Source organism: Macrotis lagotis, chromosome X (genome assembly GCF_037893015.1).
Source record: "Macrotis lagotis isolate mMagLag1 chromosome X, bilby.v1.9.chrom.fasta, whole genome shotgun sequence".
NCBI classification, from domain to species: Eukaryota; Metazoa; Chordata; class Mammalia; order Peramelemorphia; family Peramelidae; genus Macrotis; species Macrotis lagotis.
Genome location: NC_133666.1, coordinates 136,483,392 through 136,507,424, shown reverse-complemented (window position 1 = coordinate 136,507,424; position 24,033 = coordinate 136,483,392). Strand labels below are relative to the sequence as shown.

Here is a 24,033-nt window from a genome sequence, read left to right as displayed (position 1 = left end):
CAAGGAGGCCAGACTGATGGACAGGCTCCAGAAGCTCAGGTCATCTCTGTTCCCTCCCCCATTCTCAAGATTACAAGTAGAGTTGTCTGCTCTATTCAGGGAAATCCTTGGTTGTCCCTGGGGTAATCCAATCCCAAACCATTACCCTACACTTCTTTTTTAACTGAAAGACTCAGGGCATATCAAAGCAAAAAGGGAGGCCTCAGTATCCTCTGGTCTAGGAATTCTTAACCCTTTTTTTGTTACCATGGACCTCTTTGGTAGTCTGTTGAGGACTACAGACCCCATTTTCAGAATCATATTTTTAAGTCATAAAATACAACATATAGGATTGCAAAAGAGCACTAATTATATTGAAATATAGCATCAAATTTTTTAAAAAGTTCACAGTCTCAGGGCGACTAGGTGGTGCAGTGGATAGAGCACCAGCCCTGGAGTCAGGAGGACCTGAGTTCAAATCCGACATTAGACACTTAATAATTACCTAGCTGTGTGACTTTGAGCAAGTCACTTAACCCCATTGCCTAGCAAACTGCTCCCCGCCTCAGTTCACAGTCTTCAAGTTAAGAATCCAGGATATAGTCTAACCTGTCTATGGTCACAGAGTGGCAAACTCAGACCATGAATGCTAGTGTTCTCTTTTTCTATGTGCTTCTTGATCTTCTCTTCCCTCTTTTGTCTCCTCTTTCTCCTCCTCCTTCATTTCCTTGTCTTCCTCATTCTATGTATTCATATAGCTCCTTTAAGTGATCAGAACATATTCACCATGCCAGTCATATTGGTCAGGAGTGTGAAGAACACTAGGTGTGGGGTCAGGGGCCTGGTGGTTGAGTCCAACTTTGTAGTGCTCTTACCAATTGGACTTTGGGCAAATTACTTCAATTGTAGAATCTTAGTTTCCTCCTCTATAAAATGGAAGTGGTATTACTTTCCCTTGAGTACTTATGTCTTGGGCTCTTATGAAGCTCAAATGAGTTAATGAATATACAATGTACTCTAGTGGAAAGAGGATCATAAATTTTGAAAGAGACTTTAGTCCAATCCCTTCATTTATAGATGAAGAAACTGCAGCTCAGAGAGATGGAATTGCTTGCATACAAGGGCACATAGGTAGTAAGTGACAGAGATATTTGTGGTATAGGAAAGAGTACTGACTTTGCTGTCAGAAGATCTGGGTTCGTATCTTGTCTCAGGAACTTCCCTGTATTACTCAGGACAAACCACTGAATCTCCTAAATCTATTATATATCATTAGCTTTTCTTTTTTTTGGGGGGGGGGGGCATGGAGAAGGGAAGCAATTAGGGTTAAAATGATTTGCCCAGGGTTTCACAGCTAGTAAATGGCAAACATTGGATTTGAATTCAGGTACCTTATCTAAGCTTGCTTTTCTTTTAAGTTAATATTTAATAAGTTCAGCCTGTAATTTTTGAAGCTCTCCTGGCTCTCTATAATTCTTTCTGGTCTTTCTTCTCTGGTGTTTTCTTCTCATCATTAAAAAAAAAAAAAGATGCTTCAGTGACCCTCTTTTCTTTTCTTTTTCTATCTTACCCCAATCCCCCTTTGCTATTCTACTCAATAGGGAAGTAGAGAAGGAACCAATCCCTTTGCAGTAAATATACATAATGAAGCAAAACAAATTCCCACATTGTTTAATGTACAAAAATGTCCATCTCATTCTGCACCTAGAGTCCATCGTTAGTCCAACTTCTAGAATACTAGATTGGCCTTTAAAACCATCACAATTATGACAGTGCCCTAAGAGAATCAGGATGGGAGAAAGGTTAGTCTTTCTATTTTACAGGTGAGGAAATTAAGATTTGTGTATGAATATGAGACAGACAGACAAAGAGGGAGAGGGAGAGGGAGAGGGAGAGAGAGAGAGAGAGGATGTCTCAGAGCCCTACCTCCTTTTCTGTGCCCCCCCATCCCCTGCCAGCTGACCCCAAGCTGCCCTGCTGTCGGTGGGCTGTCAGGCGCCACTCCCAGAGGACCTTCAGTAGGTGTGGGGTGGGAAAGGGAGACTTCTCTTCCTCTCAGCCCCGCGGCCTTTGCAGACAGCCAAGCCCTTGTCAGCCAGGTTCCCAGGGGCCACCGGGGAGCACCTGGTCACAGAGGTGCTTCCAGGCAGCTCCAATGTCCAGCGCAGCCGGTTTCTGGACCTCTTCCCACCCTCTCTGCCTGTTGTGTAGCCCAGGGGGTCAAGCATCCCAGCCCCTCCCAGAGTGGGGGTGGGGCAAAGCAGGCGGTTCCATCCCAATTAAAGACAGTGGGAATCCATGCCGTCTGGCCCTTCTGGGGAAGAGGGGGTCATTTTGTGCGCTAGGGGCTGATGGTTATCTTGTTTGATTTCCCCCAAGGAAACAACAGCCTTGGTGGGAGTTGGGGGTGGTATCTCTAGGGACCTTTCAACCTGGTTCTTCTCACGGGCTGCACCTGTCCCATTCTGCCAACCCGTTTTTCTCCCCAGCGCCCTCCCCACTGGCCACATTCACACAGAGTTGCTTTCTCTGCCCGCCACCTGTCCCTATGAGGTGGGATAAACAGGGATAAGAATTGGGCCCAGATGAATTGGGGTACACTGGTGGCTTGAGTCTGAGTACCTATGAGGGGTGGGGGGCTAGCCAATGGATTGGGTTAGAAAGCTCCTTGGTGGCTATCCAGCCAACCATCTCATTTTACAGAGGAGGAAACCAAATTCTGCCTGTGAAAAGCAACCCCCAAGCCTGCTGGCCTGCTGGGAGACGGCAGATGGCAAGGACAACCGATTCAGCTTGAATTCTGCATTGGACAGAACACTGGATTTGGAGTTAGCCATTAGGATCCCAGCCCCAACACTTGCTACTTGTGTGAATTTAGGAAAGTCATTTTGACTGTCTCAGTCTTCATTTTCTCATCTGGAATATGCAGTGGTTGAACTAGATGGCTTCCAATTCTGAAGCTATAGTCTTATGAGCCTAAAACTAGATTTACCAGACTTTTAATGTCTCTCCTAGATCAAACTCTTCCCCTGCAAACTTCCTCTACCCCCATTCTGGTTTGTCATTTTTTTAAAAAAAATTATTCATTCATTCATTCATTCATTTTTAAGATTAATTTTTCTAAATTTTGAGTTCCAAAATAGCTTCTCCCCTATCCAATAAGAAGATAAGCAGTATCCATTTCATATGAGAAGTCATTCAAAATGGATTTTTTTTATATTAGTCATATTACCAAAAAAGTGAAAAACAATATGGTTCAATTTGTACTCAAAGTTCATCACTTCTCTCTCTGGAAATGGATTCATCTTGGATTCTTTGGAATTGTTGCAGATCATTGTATTGAGCACAGTCTTTCATAGTTTATAATCCTCACAATATTGTTGTTACTAAGTTCAGTGTTCTGGTTCTATTCACTTTACTGTACCTCAATTTGTATGTCTTCCTGTTTTTAGTTCTGAAACCACACCTCTCATTATTACTTAAGGTATAATAGTATTCCATCACAATCATAAAACCACAACTTGTTCAGTCACTCCTCAACTGATCAATTCTAATACTCTATGAATCTAAATAGGACATTTAGAAATGCTGCTACTAACAAAGGCAATAGATGGTTTTTCTTGTTAGAAGCTTCATTATGGGTGACAGAAATAAGTCAGAAGTAGAGATGTCCCACACTGTCAGACTTTCTGAAAATTATGCCAGACTTGGAGTTGTGGGTTTGAGACCTGTTACTCACACTTATTAGTTGTATGATACAATTTGCTTCACCTGTCTAAGACTCAGTTTCCTCATATGTAAAAGGAAGTGTGGCAATCATGATACCATGATACATCTTATTGTGAGGAAAACATTTATTGAGAGTAAATACATTGGAGAGGACATTGAAGTTCATTGAAGTCAAGAAAACCTGAGGTCAAATTCTGTCCCAGGCACTTACCAGCTGTTTAATGTTGGGTAACTCAGTATCTGTTCCTTATTGTTCCTCAGTTTCCTCATCTATAAAAATAAAGTTAGAATTGATGACCCTTCCTGTTCAACGTTTATTGTAATAGGAAAACATTTTGTAAATTGTGCCATTCTCTGAGAAGGTAAATTGTTGCTTAAATGGTTCTGCTATTCTAAGAAATTCTGCTGTTTTGTTTTCCTGTTCAGTCACATGAAGACTCAATATGGTAGTCATCTTGACCTGGGAGCTCTGACTTACATCTAAATGGCTTTTACCAGACAGAGGAGCCTCACAAATTCCTTTCTTTTTTCCCCTTAGCTATAGTCTCCACTGCCTCAATTTATTTATAATGCCTACCCTGTTCCCTATTTGATATGGTTGTCAGTGATGGAACCTACTTTAACACAGCTGTGAAGTGGATAGAGTGCTGGGCCTAGATTCAGAAAGACCTGAGTTCAAATTCAGCCTCAGAGTATGCTGTGTGACCTTGGACAAGTCACTTCACCTTGTTTGCTTCAGTTTCTTCATCTATAAAATGAACTGTAGAATGAAATGGCAATAAACCACTCCAGTATCTCTGCCAAGAAAACCCCAAATGGGGTCACAAAGAATGGGATACAAATCAACAACAAATACTAACCCTGCTTAGCAAAGTGTCTGGCATACTGTAAATGCTTAATAAATGTTTATTGATCGATTTTTAGGTAAGAAATAGGAGTGATCAGTTCTTGGGATTATAGATCTAGAGCCAGAAAGGGCCTCCAAGGTCATCTCATCTAATGCCTTCATTTTACGGTTGAGGAAACTAAAATCCAGGGAATTTAAGGAACTTTCGAGGTAATAGAGATAGTAAATATCAGAGGCTGAATTTGAACCCATTTTGTTTGACTCCAAATTTTTTCCACTAACTCTTGGCTTTCTCCAGATTATTATACCATTTTAGGGATGGGCTGAGACCCAAGCAACATATCCAAGGTCACAGAGCTTAGTAACTAAAGAGTTGAAATGAGAATTTAGGCCTTCTGACTCCAAGTTTGACCCTCTTTCCCCTTCAGTATTCTCCAATCGTCCAAGCCCCTACCCCCACATATACACAGTCTTACTGTTTCTGTCTTTATACACCAAATTGATTTCCTCTTGTTCTCAGTTCCTGTTTGCCCCAGTTACATTTCTCTGCTTGGAATTTACAGTTTCCAGTTCCATTGATTCCACAAAGATACAGGGCTCATGTTCAAGCATATTAAGGAGACCCCATTCCTCCCTCTTTTCCTGATGCTTCTATGGTTGGCTTAAGCCTTTGAGCCTGGTTACTATGACAACGGAATTGGTGACTACAAACCGAGACCATAGAGTCATCCCAGGAAACCTAAATAGCTTTCTGGTTCAGCATGGCCTAGTTTTGAACCTGCCACTCAAAGGAGCCGTTCTCTCTCCTGGGAGCATCCCCATCCTGCTTTCCCTCTGCCTTATGTAAAAGACCCAGCTTTGGGTCTTAGGCTTCCCAGAGAACCAACTTCCAGGGCTTGGAGTCTCTCCAGAGGACCTTGCCTTCAACCCAAGGTTTTCATCTTTCACTGTTGGTTTTCTTCTTTTCCTGATCCCAAAAGCTTAACTCAGGATGTCTTCAAGGTCTGTCAGCCTAAATTCAATCTAGTTAATTTAGTCAAGGGATCTGAGTTCAGATCCCACTTCAGCAGCTTGTATGGTGTAGGGTAAATGCCTTAATCTTCCTGGTTTTTGGACTGGGTGTACTATAAGGTCTTATAGCCTCAAAACTCTATATTCATGAGCCTAAGATTTCTGGTGCAAAAAAAAAAAATCCCCCACTTTCATTTCCCCTCCTCTTCCTACTCCCCCATTGTCCCCTTCTTTCTAATACTCACTTCCTTCTTTTGCCTCTACCAGGGTGCAGCACAAAGCCTACTGGATCTGGAAGGACAGCTAGCTTAGTGTAGTGAGAAGGCTGGACCTGGTGGATGAGTTTAAATCCTGTCTCCTGTGTGTGTGACCTGAGACAAGTCACTTCCTCTCTCTCGCTTGATTTCCTCATTTTTAAAGGGATATGATAATGCCACCTACTTCAGGTTGTTGTAGAGCTGGAACAAGATATTATAAAGTTGCTTTACAAACCCTAAAACTGTAGAAAGCTATGGCTTATTAGCTTCTGAGAGACCCAGGGCTGAGTTCAAATCCCATCTCTTCCACTGACTACCTATGTGTGCCTGGGAAAGTTATTTTGCTTCTCCACAGTTCAGTTTCCTCATCTGCAAAACAGAACTAGAAAAACCTTTGAAAATCTTTCCAGTTCTAAATCTATGATTTAGAGCCTCTTGAGAAATGACCAAGCAGAGAGGAGGCAATCATAGTTAAATGACTTGCCTAGGGGTCACACAGCTAGCAAAGGTCTGAGGTCACATTTGAACTGAGGTCCTCCTGACTCTAGGGCTAGTGCTCTATCTACCACAGCACCTAGCTGCCACTACTACCACTACCGCCACACCACTACCACTGCTACTACCACTACTGTTACCACTCCCACTCCTACTCCTGCTACTACCACTACTACTACTTGAACCAAGATCCTCCTGACTACCACTACTACTACCACTACTACTACCACCACCACCACCCCTACTAATACTACTTCTACTATTATTACTACCACTCCCACCACTCCCACTCCCACTACTACTACTACTATTACCACTACTACTACTACTACCTTAACTTAGGTCTTCCTGTGTCCAGGACTTTATCCACCACACCACTCAGTTGCCACCATTTTTTTTTTTTTTAGTTTTTGTAAGGCAGTGAGGTTAAGTGGCTTGCCCAAGGCTATACAACTAGGTAATTATTAAGTGTCTGAGGCTGGATTTGAACCCAGGTACTCCTGACTCCAGGGCTGGTGATCTATCCACTGCACCACCTAGCTGCCCCCTTCAGTTGCCACTATTACCACTACCAGTATGACTACTACCACTTCTATTACTACTACTACTTCTACAACTACTATTATCACTACCACAACTACCATTATCACTACTATCACTATTTCTACTACCACCACCATTACTAATTACTGCTACTACTGCTGCTACTACTACTACTACTATTACTGCTACCACTACTACTACTACTACTTAAACTGAAGTCTTCCTGACTCCTGGGCTTTATCTACCATACCACTTAGCTGCCACTACTACTACTACTACTGCTACTACTACTGCTGTTACTACTGCTATTACTATTGCTACCACTACCACTATTACTACTACTACTACTACTACCAATACTACTACTTGAACTGAGGTGCTCCTACTCTAGGGCTAGTGCTCTATTCACCATACCACCTAACTACCACTACAACTACTACTACTATCACTACCACTACCACTACCACTACTTCTATCACCACTACTACCAATATTTCTACTAACTACTTCTATTGCCACTACTACTATTACTACTACTACTGCTAACTACAACTTGAACTGAGATCCTCCTACTCTAGGGCTAGTGTTCTATCATACCACCTAGCTACCACCACCACTACTACCACCACTACCAATACTGGTCCTATTGACTCTAGGGCTGGTGCTCTACCGCCACTACTATGACTTCCACTACCACTACTACTTCTACCACTACCACTACTACTTCTACTACTACCACATTCAAATGAACTGAGGTCCTCCTGACTCCAGGACTAGGGTACTACTACTACTACTACTACTACTACTACTACTGCTGCTGCTGCTGCTGCTGCTGTTACTATCACTACCACTACTATTACTACCACTACTATACCACGGCTATTTGAACTGAGGTCCTCCTAACTCCTGGGCTAGGACTTTATCCACCATCACCTAGCTGCCACCACTACTACTAGGGGCAGTTAGATGGGGCAGTGGATAGAGTACTGACTTTGGAATCAGGAGTATGGGAGTTTGAATCAAACCTCTGACACTTAGCTGTGTGATCTTGGGCAAGTTACTTAACACTGATTGCCCAGCACCCAGGGCCATCTCCATTTGTCCTGGAGAAGACAGTGAGGCTGGTGACCTAGCACAGCATTTGCTCATTCAAATCCAGTATCATGGCATCACCTCCTTGATGTCGTGATCTCCAAAAATGAAGATAAACATTATTATTAACATTACCACCACTATTAACTTCCCAATTGCTCTATAATATAGAGTCTATACGAAGACAATTTCCCACTAGGACAAGTGCCACACTTTTCTCAGAAGAATCAACCAACCAATTAAGAACCATTTATTAAACTCCATGCCAAGCACTTACAAAGGTTAATTCATTTGATCCTCACAATAACCCTGGAAGGGAGGGGTTATTGTGAACCTCATTTATGGCTGAGTCAGATAGAGGTTAAATGGCTCGTCCTGGGTCAGAGAGCTAGGAAGAGCTGAGGGTGGATAAGAATCTGAATCTTGACTCTACTTTACCACTTGGCTGCTGGTATACCAAGAGACAACAGAGTTATGGGTGATGGCTGAAGCCAAATACTTCATGGGAGCTGAGGAAGCTGGTGAACCTGGTGGAGAGGAGGGGCCTTCCTAGAGTTGCAAATTTTTTTTTTTAGATTTTTTGCAAGGCAAATGGGGTTAAGTGGCTTGCCCAAGGCCACACAGCTAGGTAATTATTAAGTGTCTGAGGCTGGATCTGAACTCAGGTACTCCTGACTCCAGGGCCTGTGCTTTATCCACTGCACCACCTAGCCACCCCCAGTCTCTTCTTTTTTTGCAAATGAGGAAACTGAGGATGTTAAATAACTTGTTCAAGGACAGAAGTGGAATTTGACTCACAGACCCAATCCTTAGATTCAGAACTGAGTAGTCTTTCCACTGTACAGATGTAAGTAGTGCCAGAGAGTGGCCAGGGATATGGTATTTTTCTGTGAGAGCCAAGTTTTCTCTCCTAAAAAAAAAGTATCTGATGGTAGAAATGTATCCCTTAACACACGCAAACACACACACACACACACACACACACACACACACACACACACAGCTGTCCATCTCTCTTCAGGCTTACATTCCCACGGAGATCCACACACATTTTAAAGCTGATGAGGTATGTATCTCATGCATGTGTGTGGTGGGGATCATAGTGGGAACCACATGATGCCCCATTTGAGATGGTGGGAATCGGATTAACTAAATTGCTTAGGGAAGGGACAGGTCCCAGCTACAGAAGGAACTTCTCCTGGAAAGAGGTTCACCAGACTTTATCTTTCCTTCTGCTTCCTCCGGAGACCATCACTTTGCGTCCACCACCTGCAGGGAGGAGCTCCAAATCTTATAGTCCTGTCTTTCTAAACTCTTCCCAGCCCTTCCCTAGTTCCCCCAAAGCAGTTTGAGATCTCATCCAGATGCATTCCCAGGGAAAGGCTTTCAAGCCCCTGTGGCCCCTCCCCCACTCTCCAGGCCCGGGGAGGAAGTCGTCCATATCTAAAGTGTCCCGATGACTGCACTAATCTTCCGCTGAATATACGACTTGTGGTGGGCTTGTTGGCAGTGAACAGGCATTAGCGGAACACATGGCCAGCATTCAGGACCAAACAATGGAATGCATTCTTTTGGCCTCAGTCCCCCTCCCCAGCTCCTGCCTGGCCAATTCAACCATTACCCTCTCAAGTGGAAACACTGAGGGAACTTTCCAGGCATGGGAGGGATGAAGAGAATGGAGGGGAAGGAGAGGGGGTGGGGAGCCAAGTCCCTGAAAAGCAGTGACCCTCAAGAATAACTCCTTAACACATCTGGAATTCCAGGTTCCGATGGTGAATTCCTCTGTCTCTACGATCCTAACGGATGACATCATAATCAGCCAAGCTTATCAGGAAAAGACCTGAGGGATTGTGCAATACAGCCTCCTGCCTCCCACCCTGCTTTCTATAGCATCCCTGACAGATGGCCAACCAGCATCTGCTCAAATACTTCCAGGAGCAGGGAGCTCACTACTAAATGAAGTTGTTTAATCATTTTTTTGGTTGTGTTTGCCTCTTCAGGGCCCCATTTGGGATTTTCTTGGCAAAGATAGCAGAGTGATTTGCCATTTCCTTCTTCAGCTCATTTTGCAGATGAGGAAACTGAGAAAAACAGGTTAAGTAATTGCTCAGGGTCATACAACTAGTAAGTGTCTGAGGCCAGATTTGAACTCAGGAACTGACTCCTGATTCCAAACTCAATTCTCTAGCCACTGTGCTATCTAGCTTTATTCTGTATTCCACATACCATCTCTAGGTTATAAGAAGACATACTCAAGGTTTCACAGTGAGTCGGTAACTGAACAGGATTTTAGGACTCTAGGACTCTCCCTTGAGTCAGTTATTCATGACCCTTAGACATTGCTATTCTACAATTCACATCTCTGGATTTCAAATCCTTATCATGCCTCTTTCAAGATTTCCCTGACTAGCTCCTCTGCATACCTGCCATCTCTTCATTGCTCCTCCCTTCTCTGTCCTCAAAGGCATATTTTAAATTATTCATCTTTGTAAATGGTGTTCTTAGTGGCATCCTTAGACTGTAAACTCATTGAGGACAGAGAAAAGCTAGAAAGTCAGTCAATAAGCATTAAATGTCTACTCTGGATCAGCTCTGACTTAGGTGCTGAGGACACAAAGGCAAAAGTGAAAGTTCCTGATCTTGAGAAACTTACATTTTTTTTTTTTAGATTTTTGCAAGGCAAATGGGGTTAAGCGGCTTGCCCCAGGCCACACAGCTAGGTAATTATTAAGTGTCTGAGACCGAATTTGAACCCAGGTACTCCTGACTCCAAGGCCGGTGCTTTATCCATGACACCACCTAGGCACACCTGAAACTTACATTTTAATAGAAAAACTGAATGTGTGTGTGTGTGTGTGTGTGTGTGTGTGTGTAGAGACTATTTACAACATGAATACAAGAGGGTTTCCGAAGGATGGGCAGTATCAATTGGAAAGACTAGGAAAAAATACCGATGACAGTATTTTGAGTTATCCTTGTTTTTTCTTCCAATTATTAGCCATTTTTTTTCCTTTTTCCTCAACACTTGGACAACAAACAAACAAGCAAAAAACTCAAAACCAAAATCCTTGGATCAAATATGCTTAATCAAGCAAAACAAATTCCCACATCAGTCAATGGAAACCATGGTCACAGGGGCCATTAAACCATACAGGAAGATCCCTGCCAACCATATATTGACTTAGTTTTAAAATGTAATGTTATCTATGTTTTATTGTATTTTTTTATTTATTTTGTTAAATATTTCCCAATTACATTTTAATCTGGTTTTGGCTGTACTAGGAATATTTGACACCTCTGCCCTACACCTAATGTTGAGTTGGTAGTATTTGTTCATATTTACATATTGTCATGGATTTAGAGCTGTAAGGCAGCTAAGAGGTCACCTAGTTCAACTGCCCTGTTTTGCAAATTAGGGAACTGAGGCCCAGAAAGATTAAGTGTTTTGGGTCACACGGCTAGTAAATGGGAGACTGTGGATTTGAACCCACATCATTTGACTCCCAACCCAGAGATTTTTCTAAGATGCTGCCTCTTGAATTTCTTCACAACTGATGTGTAAAGTAGTAGATCATGCAAAGTATATTTATTGCTAGTTTTTGTTCATCGTTTTTAAGCAGATGAAACTTTAAAAGGTGGAGTTACTTGTCCAGGGCCACTCCATTAGTCCAGAGTCAGAAACTGGTTTCAAACTCAGATCTTCTGGTTTAAGATGGGTGTTCTTTCCAACATTGCACACTGCCTCTTATGCAATGACAACATGGGCTTTTATCTTTCTCTGCCCCAAACACTACATCAGCTGCTGACTGGTGTCCAGGCCAGAATCAGAACCCATAGACTTTGCTCTCAAAGAGCTTCCAGTCTAGTTAGGGAGGCAGGAAACACAAAGGAAACAGACACTTTCACAGAACAAGATGTGTGCCAAATAACAGGTTCCTTCTTACCTCAGTGTTAAGAGGTTTGATGAATCAGAAAGGAAAGGGTCAAGTAGGGCTAATAAGCATTTTCCTCACAATAGCTCTGAGAGGCAAGACAACTAATGGTACCTATAAAATGTCCCCATTTGACAGATGAGGAAACTGAGGCTCACCAAGAGCCACAGAGCTGTTAAAATAGCAGAATGGTTATACTAGTGGATCATTTGGGGGGGGGGATGAGGTGGCGGCAAGCTTTAAGGTAGATAAGTAGAGGTTCTTATCACTCTTATGTATCATGGACCCCTTTTGAAGTTTCACAAAGCCTATCAACTCCTCATAATCATGCTTTTAAAATTGATAAAATATATGGAATTACAAAAGAAACAAACTCTATTGGAGGTTATCAAAATGTTTTGGGAAAAAAACAAATTCATGAGCCAACTGAATTTTATCTAAAATCTATTCTGGGGAAGGCTAGATGGCACAGTGGATAGAGCCCCAGCCCTGGAGTCAGGAGTACCTGAGTTCAAATCCACCCTCAGACACTTAATAATTACCTAGCTGTGTGACCTTGGGCAAGTCACTTAACCCCATTGCCTTGCAAAAACCTAAACAATAAAAAATAAAATTGATTCTGAAATCATAGATTGCAAACCCCTATTTTTTTAAAAATAGGAAGAGCTAAGGATTTATTGGGAATTTTAACTCTGGAATTTAGCATAATATTCATTGGATATTATAAGGGACCTTAGAGCTCAACAAATTTAATCTTATTTTACAATTGAGGAAATTGAAGCCAGATATGGTCACACATATTATTTTGAGCTGGGACTATGGAAGGTTTCTGATTCTAGACCTCCTCTCCATCTTCCACTTCCATCCCCTTCATTAATTCTTGGCTAGTACCCCTCCACCCACCCTCACTTCTCTTCTCCATGGAAGTCTGCCTGCTCTGCTTCCTTCCTACCTGAAGGATTGTGGCTTCCGTTCCTCATCCTCCAACCCCCACCCCCCTCCCACAACCATGTAAGGGACCACCAAGGCAGCCAGGGCTCCCTACCAAGTAAGGCAGATCCATACCACTTGGTAGCATCTTCAGTCAGCCCAGGGGGCATGGAGAATATTCTAAAGGGGGGAGGGTGGGTGTTTTGTGGTGGAGTGGGTGCCAGGAGAGGGAAGCAGGAGAAGATAAGAAAGGAAGGCAGGCACACTCAATCCCCCAAGACTGGAGAACCTCTCTAGACATAAAGGCTGGCACTGTTGAGAAAGTGGCCTGTTTTAACTTGTCTGGGTGCTTCACTCAAGAGACATGCAGCAGACACAAGGCCTATTCCAGCAGCTTCAGGCAGCAAGGTTCTCTTCACATGATAAATTGTCTAAGGGAGGCCTGTTCAGTAGCTCAATGGGAGCGGCAGCCTGGGCATAACAACCACTAGGGACATCTGCAAGGACAAATGCCTCTTTCTTCGTCCTTGAGAAAGGACCCAGAAAGCAGGCAGGATGAGACTCCCATTCTCCCACCCCCATCCATCCCACCCTAGAGTCCAGCTTGGGAAGGAAAGGAATTGGGCTTGCATCAAAGGCAGGGGAATGATGCAATCTAATCAAACACAGTCCAATGCCCCATATTCCAGCAGAGTATCCAGGAAAACCTGATAGTTACAGAGGATTCGATCTTATCATTTTCTCCCTCTTCCCTCTCTGCCCCCACTTCATTTGCTTTCCATAACCCAACAGTTTCCTAGACAGGAGAATAGGATTCAATTGGCTATTCTCTTCACTGGTGTCGGATATTATTATATGATATTCGATATTATGTTATTATGTGGTCTCTGGCTATGTTTTACTAGAATAAGTGGCAGTCCTAGAGGAGTCTTCAAATGCCAGAGCTGACAGGGCTAGTTCCCATGTCCTGAGTCCAAATCTCCCACGTCCTCCTATGCCACAGGGCTGGGGTTGGTTTGGAGACAGCTCAAGCCTCAGAGGCAACCACAACTCCGTGACTGTATATCACATATGCTTTTAAAAGAAATTCACAGGGAGGAAGTGATTTCTATTGTTCATAGGACCCTAGATCTGTAGTTAAAATGGACTATAGAGCCCTTCTAGGCTTACCACCTCATTTTTATATGTGAGGAAACTCTCTAGAGGTTAATGTAATATAGTAGAAATCCATTCCAATCCAAATCTATGTGTGTGTGTATATACATACATATATATATATGCATATATATAATGTATAAGTATATATTGCTTCCTTGAATAGAATGTATGCTTTTTTTTTTTTGACCAGGCAATGGGTTAAGTGACTTGCAGCTAATAAGTATCAAGTATGTCTGATGCTGGGTTTGAACTCAGGTGTTCCTGATTCCAGGGCTGGTACTCTATCCTTAGAATGTATACTTCCTGAAGACAGGGATGGTTTCATTATTGTCTCTGTAGCCCCACTTCTTAGTAGTGTCTGACACTAATTGATCATTAATTATTTTCATTGGTTGATTGAATTATAGTCAACAAATATTTAATTAAATGCCTAAGCTATGTAACAAATTATGCTTAAAGTCAAGAAACTTGGGTTCAAACCGTGGGTCTGATACTTGCTGGCCATGTGACCTTAGACAAGTCATTTTGCAAATCCCTGAATTTCTGATTTTTTCATCTATAAAATGGCAATCATAAAACTTATTCTAGAGCAACTAAGTGGTTCAGTGGAAAAAGCATTGGTTCAAGAAGTCATGAGATCAAATTTAGCCTCAGACACAGAATATATCAAATATCCTATAATATCCAACACCAGTGAATAGAATAGCTAGCTGACTGGATTTTGTTCTTTGTCTAGGAAACTGCAAGGTTATAAAAAGCATTTATTAACTGTGTGATCCTGGATATGTCACTGAAACCTGTTTGCCTCAGTTTCCTCTTCTATAAAATGAGCTGGAGAAAGAAATGGCAAACTATTCCACTATCTTTGCCAAGAAAATCCCAAAAGGTGTCACAAAAATGTAACTAAACAACAAAGATCCTTACATCTAATGGGAAAGATAATAGTATACGAATAAGTACATCCAGATTAAAAATAAAGCTAATAAATATTGATAAACATAAAGTTTTCCAATATGAACCAATTTGGGGAAAAGGGCACTAAAAATTGGAAGGAGATGCTGCAGGCATAAAATTGTGCTTAAGCTTCCTTCTTGAAGGAAGAGGGGACCCTAGGAGATAGAAATGAGCTGAGTACATTCCAGCATTAGGGGGACCATTTATACAAAAACATAAAGAGGGGAAATTGGAGTGTCCTCCAATAGAAGTATGAATGGAAATAAATAGGAATAGAAAAAAGTAATAGTGAGGAGTGGGAAAAAATAGCTTGGCTGGATCACAGAAAACAAAGTAGAGAGTTATACCCAATGAGACAGGAGGAAAAAAAATAAATTGGGGATGCAGTTGTGAAGGGCTTTAAAAACTAAGCAGAGGAGTTCACATTTTTATCCCAGAGGCAATAAGCAAAACACAACACTATTAAAATGCATTAAATTTGCAAAAAACAATCCTATGGAGTTATGAGGGGGGTCATTACTAAGGAAGGGGATCAAGAAAGGCTTTGAGAAGGAGATTGGCATTTAAGATGGGACTATAAAGGATGAATAGAAACCCAATAGACAAAGGAAGGATATTCTAAGTAGAGAATACCATGCAAGCAAAAGATGGAGATGGGAGAGGATCCTAGATGGAGACTAGTTCAATTTGAATGGAACATCTAATACTGTCATAAAATAATTTGAAGTCAGCCTAAAAGGCAAACTGGTGAAAATATGGAAGTAGAGGGCTCGGGTATCCATATAGTATAGAACACATAAGATCGAGATTGCTAGTAATAGAAGTAGTAATAAGGGTGAAGGGTGGTAGTGGTGGTAGTGGTAGTGGTAGTAGTAGTAGTAGTAGCTGTTGTTGTTGTTGTTGTGCTAAATCAGTCCTCTAACCAGAATTTATTAAGTGATTACTATAAACTCTATGTAACATACTGGGAATAGGCAAAAAGAAAAACAGTGCCTATCCTTAAAGACCATATAGTCTAAGGAAAGAGCTTAACAACAAATGTGATCCTGTGAGGCAGTGGTAGATCTAGGAGGATGAGCAGGACAGACAGACTCATAGCATCTACAAAAAGATAGTTATCATTTCTATAGTATTTGTTAGTATTTGCAAGCATCTCATCCCATTTGACCATCACCACAAGTTTATGAAGTGCTATTTTTACCTCCATTTTATAGATGTAAGACCCGAGTCTCAGAGTAGTTAAGTGACTTGTCCAGTGCAAAGAAATTTGATTCAGTAAACATTTATTAAATTTCTACTGAAATTTAGGCACTACTCTAATCCACAAGGAAACTAGAAAAAGACAAAAAGAAAAAAAATGGGGGAAAAAGTCCTTGCCTGCAAGGAATTTACAATCTAATATTCCAGGAAGAGGGCATTATGCTAATGGGAAGATCCTTTGGGGTCATCCCTTGTGTGGTCATGTCACTTAATGTCTTTGGGTTGGATGCTAAGGAGGTTGATCTGGATCACTTCCAAGGTCTTTCTTAGCTCTCGATCATCAAAGGGGTATGTATATATATATATTAAGGAAGAGCTGGGAAGAGAGGGTTAGAGGGTAGTATTGGGAAGACTGTCTCAGGACCAAAGAATAGGGAGGACCCTGGCACTCTGGAGTCTAGGGATAGGCAGAGGGGAATTTGGAGGAAGGACACTTCAATTTCAATGTGGTGGGGAGAAGGGAAGCAGTTGCGGTGGTGGGAAAAAAGGAAAGGGCAAAGAGTTGTCCCAGGTGTTACTTCCAGAACTTCCATTCCCCAGGCAAGGTGCCTGGAAGGGAGGTAAGGCTGAGAAGAGGGCGCATTAATTCAGAGGGTCCCCAGGGACTAGTTTGCCTTGGGTCTGGTTCCACTCATACACATTTAGTGAGTCTCTGAGGGAGAATTTGTATTTAGATCTTCCAAGTACAGCACTTTATCCACTGGACCACCTATCTACCTAGGGGCAGACAAGAGATCCCATGAGTGGTAGAAGTTGGAGGTGGGATTGTGGTTAGAAAAACAAAGAAAGAGGGGGCATGTGAGGAACAGTGAGAATGGTGTCATGGATAGAAAGTTTACTAGATTTGGAGCTGGAGAGAAATTAAAATCTTGACATTGTCAGTCTATGAAGCTGGCTAAACCACTTAGCTTCTGGGATGGGTTTCCTCCTCAGTGAGGGGACTGGATTAAATGACCTTTGAGATCTATTCCTGCTTTAAAGCTGGTGGCTCTAATCTAGCAACCGGGAGGTGGTGGAAATAACTGCGGGGAACAGGTCAGGTCTAAAGGCTGAGTAGGTGAGCCAAGCTCAGAATCCAGAGGAAGAGAACAGAATTTTTAAGTAGGAAGGAGGACCCAGGCAGAAGTGCAAGGACGCAGGTAAGGGCCAGCATCAAGGTTAAACTGGACCCAAGGGAACAGGCAGAGAGGATGGAGTCTAGACATAGGGGATGGAAACCGTGTTTCAGGAGTTGTCTCATGTAGGTGGGGCTACACTGAATCAATCAAGCATATATTAAATGCCTATTATATGCTGGCTCACTTTGACACACTCAGACAGGAAAGTGAGTGCTGTTTTCCAGAGTGAGGCAGAAGTTCATGGACACTTCCATCTGTGTTTGTAGAACAAAATGGGGATAATTACAACAGATTATTAGAGGATTGTTGTGGGTGTCAAATGAGATAAAAGATATAAAGTGTTTTGAAAGTCTAAAAATGCTATATAAATACTATCTTCTATAAGCTTATCATTTGTTCAACAACAATATAATGCTTATTAATCACCTATTGTGTTCTACAGTTAGACAAAGATGAAAATGAAATGATGCTTGTCCTTAAGGAGTTTACCTTGGGTTATACAGAGACTAAATGAAAGTCACTGCCCTCACTCTCAATAAGTATCCAGATAAGTCTATAAAGAAAGAAAAGTGCCAGTTAATTGTGTTGGAGGGAAGGGGAAGGAGAAGCAAGAGGATCAGAAGAAAGATCTTATGCTATTATTATCCTCATTTTACAGATGAGGAAACTGAGATTGAGGTTGACTTATCCAGAATGATAGTATCTGAAGCTGAATTTGAACTCAATTCTTCCCAACTTCAGATGCCAAACCCTATCTATTTCACCATGGAACTGCCTCTATTGACTGAGCAGAACTTTGAAAGAGGCCAGGAATTCTAAGGGGTTTAGATGAAGAGGGAGTGCAATCCAGGCATGAGAGACAGATTGCAAAAATGCATAGGTGAAATAGGGATGTTATGTATGAAGTAAGCCAATTCTGAATGCATTCAGAAGCACTGATTCTAAAGAAGCTGCTCTCCAGTCTGTGTGTGCTGGTAGAACAACAGTTAACATTCAAATACATATATACATACATATATATCTATATATAACACTGCTTTAAGCTTTGCAAAGCACCTTTCAAATATTACTTCAAGACATCCTCACAACAACTTGTGAGGGAGATGATAGTATTTTTCCCATTTTATAAATGAGAAAATTGAGGCTGAGAGATTTCAGGTGGTGTGCCCATGAACCTGAGAGGATTAAATTCAGGTGTTCCTGACTAAGTCCAGTGTGGCAGCTTTGACACAATCACGTTGACATATTCAGACAGGAAATTGGGTGCTGTTTTCCAGAGTGAGGCAGAAGTTCATGGACACTTCCATCTGTGTTTGTAGAACAAGCAAAAGCAAAGGCCTCTGGGGGGTGTCCTCCCAATAAAAACAGAGATCCTGACCCCTTCCTCTCTCTCACCAGGCCTTTGCATCCCCCCTCTCATCCCTGCCTATCCTCATCCCTTTCCTGCTTCAAAACAACATTTAATTCAACAAAACATTTCCTTCCCTAATAAACCCCACCTGGTTGTGCTCCCACCCCTCCTGACCCTCACCCTCAGCACTTACAAGCTTTTGTCTTGTGTTTTCATTATTGGGGGGGGGGAAGGGGGAAGTCCTGTTTTTTCATCTTTCTTTGTTATTTCTTTGCATTGTTTTCTGGGCAGGTTCCCCAGCCTCATTCCAAAAAAAGAATCAGAGAGAGAGAGAGAGAATAGTAGTGAATCCCTGAGAAATGAGGATGGTAGGAAGTAGACTGCAGCTAAGGGGCTGTGGATAGAATGTTGCACTTGGACTCAATAAGCTTTGGATGCAAATTCTGCCTTAATCAAGTTATTAGGTCACTCACCCTTTCTAAGTCTCAGTTTCTTCTTCTATAAAATGGGGATAATGATTACAACAGATTATTAGAGGATTGTTGTGGGTGTCAGATAAGATAACAGATATAAAGTGTTTTAAAAGTCTAAAAATGCTATATAAATACTAACTTCCTATAAGTTTATCACTTGTTCAGTAACAATATAATGCTTATTAATCACCTGTTTGTGTGCTACAGTTAGAGACAAAGACAAAAATGAAATGATGCTTGCTATTGTATTCTTATTTAGTAGTTTCAGTCACGTCAGACTCTCCACAACCTCATTTGGAGTTTTCTTGGCAAAGATACTGGCCTTCTCCAGTTCATTTGATAGATGAGGAACTGAGGGCAAATAGGGTCAAGTGATTTGCCCAGAGTCACACAGCTAGGAAGTGTCTGAGACTGAATTTGAACTCAGCTCTTCCTGAGTTCAGGGCCTTTCTATTGTATCATCTACTGCAGTTAGAGGAGGGAGAGAAAGCCTTGTCACCTGGGGTGGGAGGTGTTGTTTGTCCATCTTTTTGGAAGAAAACTAATGACATCACAGAGTAACATCTTGACTGGAGTGTTGGCTTTAAGTGAGGGAGAGTTGCACAAAGTCATCACTCTCATTCTCTCTTCCACACACATCCAAGTTCAGTGGCAGGACAAAAGTCAAGTGGATGACCTCAGTGTCTTCAATGCCTGACCGAGCTCTAAGCACTCCCCAGTACTTGCTTCAGTCACTTTCATGGCCATTGGAAAAATTGTTCTCATCTGTTCATTCTGCCAGGGGAAGTCTTCACATGCTTGGGAATAGACATTCCCCTAACTCATTGGAAAGTTTGAGGTCTGACAATTACCCTTAACTTGGTTCAGTGGACCTGCAAAACGTTTTACAGGTTATAGTCACTGAGCATGTTCCATCTTCTTGGAGCCATAGGTGAGAGTTGGATGAGAAGTGGACACCAAAGATGGATGAGCAACCCTGAAAAGTGTTTGTTCCCTGAAGGTTCATGAAGAAAGTGAAACCACAGCAAAACCTTGAAAGAAGGTAAAGAAACAGAAAAGCAGATTTGAGAAGGATGGGGGCTGATTTGCACAAAAATTCTTAGGAGGGAGACAGCATTTGGAGTTTGGAGGATGGTTAGTTTAACAGCAATTCAAAATGAATGAAGGATGGCATGAAATAATTAGGAAAGGCAGGTGGGAGCCAGATTTGGGAGGACTTTAACAACCCAACTAAGGAGTTTATATTTTTATCCTTAGAGGCACTAGGGAATTCATTGAGGTTTTTGAGCAAGGGAAGTCACTTGATCAGACCTGTACCTTGGGAAGATTATTCTTGGCATCTGTGTGCAGATCAGACTGAGGAGGGGGAAAACTGAAAACAGGAAGAATAATTAGAAGGCTATTATAATAGCCCAGGCAAGAAATGATGAGGACCTAAACCACAGTAATAGCTGAGAGAGTGGAGGGAAGGAGAAGTGTGAAGAAGCCAGAGAATCAATAAGATTTGACAATTAATTGGATGGGTGATGGAGGAAGAGAAATATGAGGATTATTCGGGAGACTTGAAAAATATTAGTGCCTTCAAAGAAATAGGGAAGAAAGGTGGAGGAAGAGGTGAAGGGAAAAAGACAATGAGTTCTACTTTGGACTTGTCAGTTTTTGAGATATATTATTATGACCCTATTTTGGGAATACAAAGAAATCATTCCTGCCCTTAAGGAGCTTACATTATCAAAGAGAGACAACATATGTCAATCATCACATAAAAAATGAGTAAGGGAATGCATATCTCGTTTGATTCTCACAACAAATTGTTGGGGCTATTATGCTCTCCATTTCACAGGTGAGCGAACTGAGATTCCATTACTTCCTCAGGATCACACAGCTAGTAAGTATCCAAGGCTAGAACTGAACTCACATCTTTCTGATTCGAGGCCCATGGCTCTATCCACTGGGTCATTCATTATAAGATAATTTTAGGAGGAAAAATAGCAGTTTTCAGGGACAGGGAAAGACCTGGACAAGGTGGCATTTGATCTAAATTCTAAAGAAAGAAATCTAGATGTCATTAAAATTGAGGGTTCCTTTATTAGCCTTCCTTTGAATTCCAAAACCTTGCCCCCAAGATACCTTCATTTCTGGTCCCTCCTCCCATGCCCCACCTTTTTAGATTTCTTTTAGGTAATGTTTTACTCCATTAGAATATAAACTCCTTGAAGACAGGGATTGTCTTCCTTTCCCTCCTTGCCACCCTCTCCCCCTTTGTATCTCCAGAAATTAGCTGGGTGTCCAAAGAACTTAGTAAATGTTTGTCTGTTTTGTTTTAGAAGGAAGAACATTCCAGAGAAAGGAGATAGTTGTTGAAAGGGCGAGGAGACATTATGTGTAAATGGGAAAATTGGCATCTGTAGAGGTAGTTATTGAAAGTCCTCATCAGCTTTTTTTTTGGTAATAACAAAAAGACATGTTCCAGTCTAAATTATTGTTTCTCTGATCCAATGATTCAGAAAATTGCTATATTCGGTACTGGACTTTATGTACACAGCTCAAACATTTGGTCCTAGGAGGGCATTAACTTTTTAAGTCTATGGTGGTCTTCTCAAGTCTAGGGGGTTAGGCCGTGCTAATCTCCCTCTTTTATCATTCACATAACTTTACTTGGCCCCTTTATACATTTTTTATCCCTATTGGGGCCCCCACCTCCACTCCACTGGCAAGGAGGAGAAGCAGGAGACAGACTGGGGCAGGCTTCTGAACCTATGGAATTCTTTGTCAAGCCACAGCAAGGAAGAAGCCAGCTGGTGCAGAGACGTTGCCTGGCCCTCCCTGGCCTGAAGCTCCTTCCTTCTGGAGCAGTTGGGTAGTTAGTGTGTGCTCGTGTGCCAGCTCCAGGTATGGCTCTAATCTCATAGTCAGGCTGGGACCTGCCAAGCACAGGAAGATTGCCTTAGGGCACAAACAGCCCGCCACTGGAGGAGAAGGAAGATGGGGAGGGAAGAAGGTGGAGCAGTGGGGCAGGCAGTTAGGTGAATGGAAGCAAAGAGACAGTAGGCCCCTCCTTCTCATTAGTTCAAGGTAGGCCTTCCCTGCCACCCCTATTTTCAGCCCTGGAATTTTTCTTTCCCCAGGGAGTTTGGCAGAGCCTCAGACGTTTGTTACACATTCCTGTCATCAGAGAATCACAGATCGTTAGAGCTGGAAGGGACCTCATAGATCAACTTATCCAACCTCCTCATTTTACAAAGAAAGAAACTGAGGCTTAGAGAGGGCAGATAATTCAGACAAGGTAATGAAAAGGTTGGAACTAGAACCTAGCTCACCTTATTTTAATAGAGTCCTTTTCTTTTCTATTGTTTTTTTTAAACCAACTTAGAAGGTGTGGTACAGCCAATGGAAAACTGAAAACAAAAGCTCCTCTCTTAGCTCACCATAAGTGTGACTGGACAACTAAGAGAATAATAGCTAATGTTTATTATCGTGCTTTAAGGTTTGCAAAGTGCTCTCTGCATATCATCCCATTTGATCCTTACAACAAGCCAGTGACATGAGTGCTGTTATTGTGCCTGGTGACCTGTGGAAGAACCCACATTTCTCTATACTTTTTCCAATGGAATGTGCATATCTCAACTCAACAGTAGTCTTGTTACTCCCTCATTCATTGGCTGGTTGGGGTGGGTGGGTGGGGGAAGATTTGCCCTTCTTACTTTGGAAAGGCAGTCTAATCTTTCTATTAGGTTAAGGCATTTCTCTCTTGGGACACAGTTTTCAGGGTCACTTTATTCTCCCTCTCTCCTAGACAAGCTAGGGTTGGCATAGGACTGGCCAATATGGAGTGTCTGCATCAAAGAAAGTGCTATGTTCTTGAGTGAAGCAGAATAGAAATAGTTCAAAAGAAACATGAGATGCACAAATTTAGAGATATCCCACATTAAATGTTTGTGTGTTGGAAATTGAGGGAATGCCTATCAATTAGGGAATGGATAAGCAAGTTGTAGTATATGATTGTAATGGATTACTATTGTGCTATAAGAAATGAAGAGCAGGTGGATTTCAGAAAACCTGGAAAGAACTGACACTGGGTGAAGTGAACAGAACCAGGAGAACATAACACAGTACACAGCAAAATTGGGTGATGATCAGCTGTGATAGACTTGATTCTTCTCAACAATTATACACACACACATATTATGAAATAATAATAATAATAATAGGGGCAGCTAGGTGGCACAGTGGATAGAGCACTGGCCCTGGAGTCAGGAGGACCTGAGTTCAAATCCAGCCTCAGACACTTAATAATTACCTCGCTGTGTGGCCTTGGGCAAGCCACTTAACCCCATTGCCTTGCAAAAAAAAGAAAAAGGAAAACCCTAAAAAAAATAATAAATATATCAGCAAAATCTGAGACAATTCCAAGACTCTTTATGGAAAATATTATCTAGATCCAGAGAAAGAACTGATGGAGTTTGAATGCAATTTGAAGAATAAGATTTTCACTTTTTTTGTTTTTTTTTCATGTTTCCCTCCCCCTTTTGTTCTGTTTCTTCTTTCACAACATGACTAATGTGGAAATATGTTTAACATGATTGCACATGTGTAGCTTATATCAGGTTGTTTGTCATCTCGGGGAAGGGTAAGAGAAGGAAGGAGAAAACTTTGGCATTCAAAAATCTTGTTTAAAAATTAATGTTGAAAACTATCTTGACAAGTAATTGTAAAAAATAAAATACTATTTACAAATAAAAACTCAAATATTCATGTGGACTATTTGTGTCTGACCTGTGGTAAAACCTTCTGAGCATGTATTGGTCTGATCATCTACAGTCAGACACACAGTACTTTGACCCTGACATAGTGATGACATTTTGTTCCTCTACTTTCTCCTTCTTGGAGAAGAAAGGATAACA

General features: G+C 41.7%; 1 long non-coding RNA gene across 2 annotated transcripts in view; it reads left to right on the top strand.

The window, feature by feature from the left end:
* The window catches only part of LOC141500802 (uncharacterized), a 108,354-nt gene that overhangs the window by 70,661 nt on the left and 13,660 nt on the right, over window positions 1-24,033 (top strand). Inside the window, exons 2-3 of one of the 2 annotated variants that reach the window (XR_012472045.1) lie at window positions 20,061-20,171; window positions 20,973-21,060. This is a non-coding gene — a long non-coding RNA (uncharacterized LOC141500802). Of the gene's footprint in view, window positions 1-20,060; window positions 20,172-20,972; window positions 21,061-24,033 lie in introns of those variants that run through there. The other variant, XR_012472044.1, reaches the window with a different exon arrangement.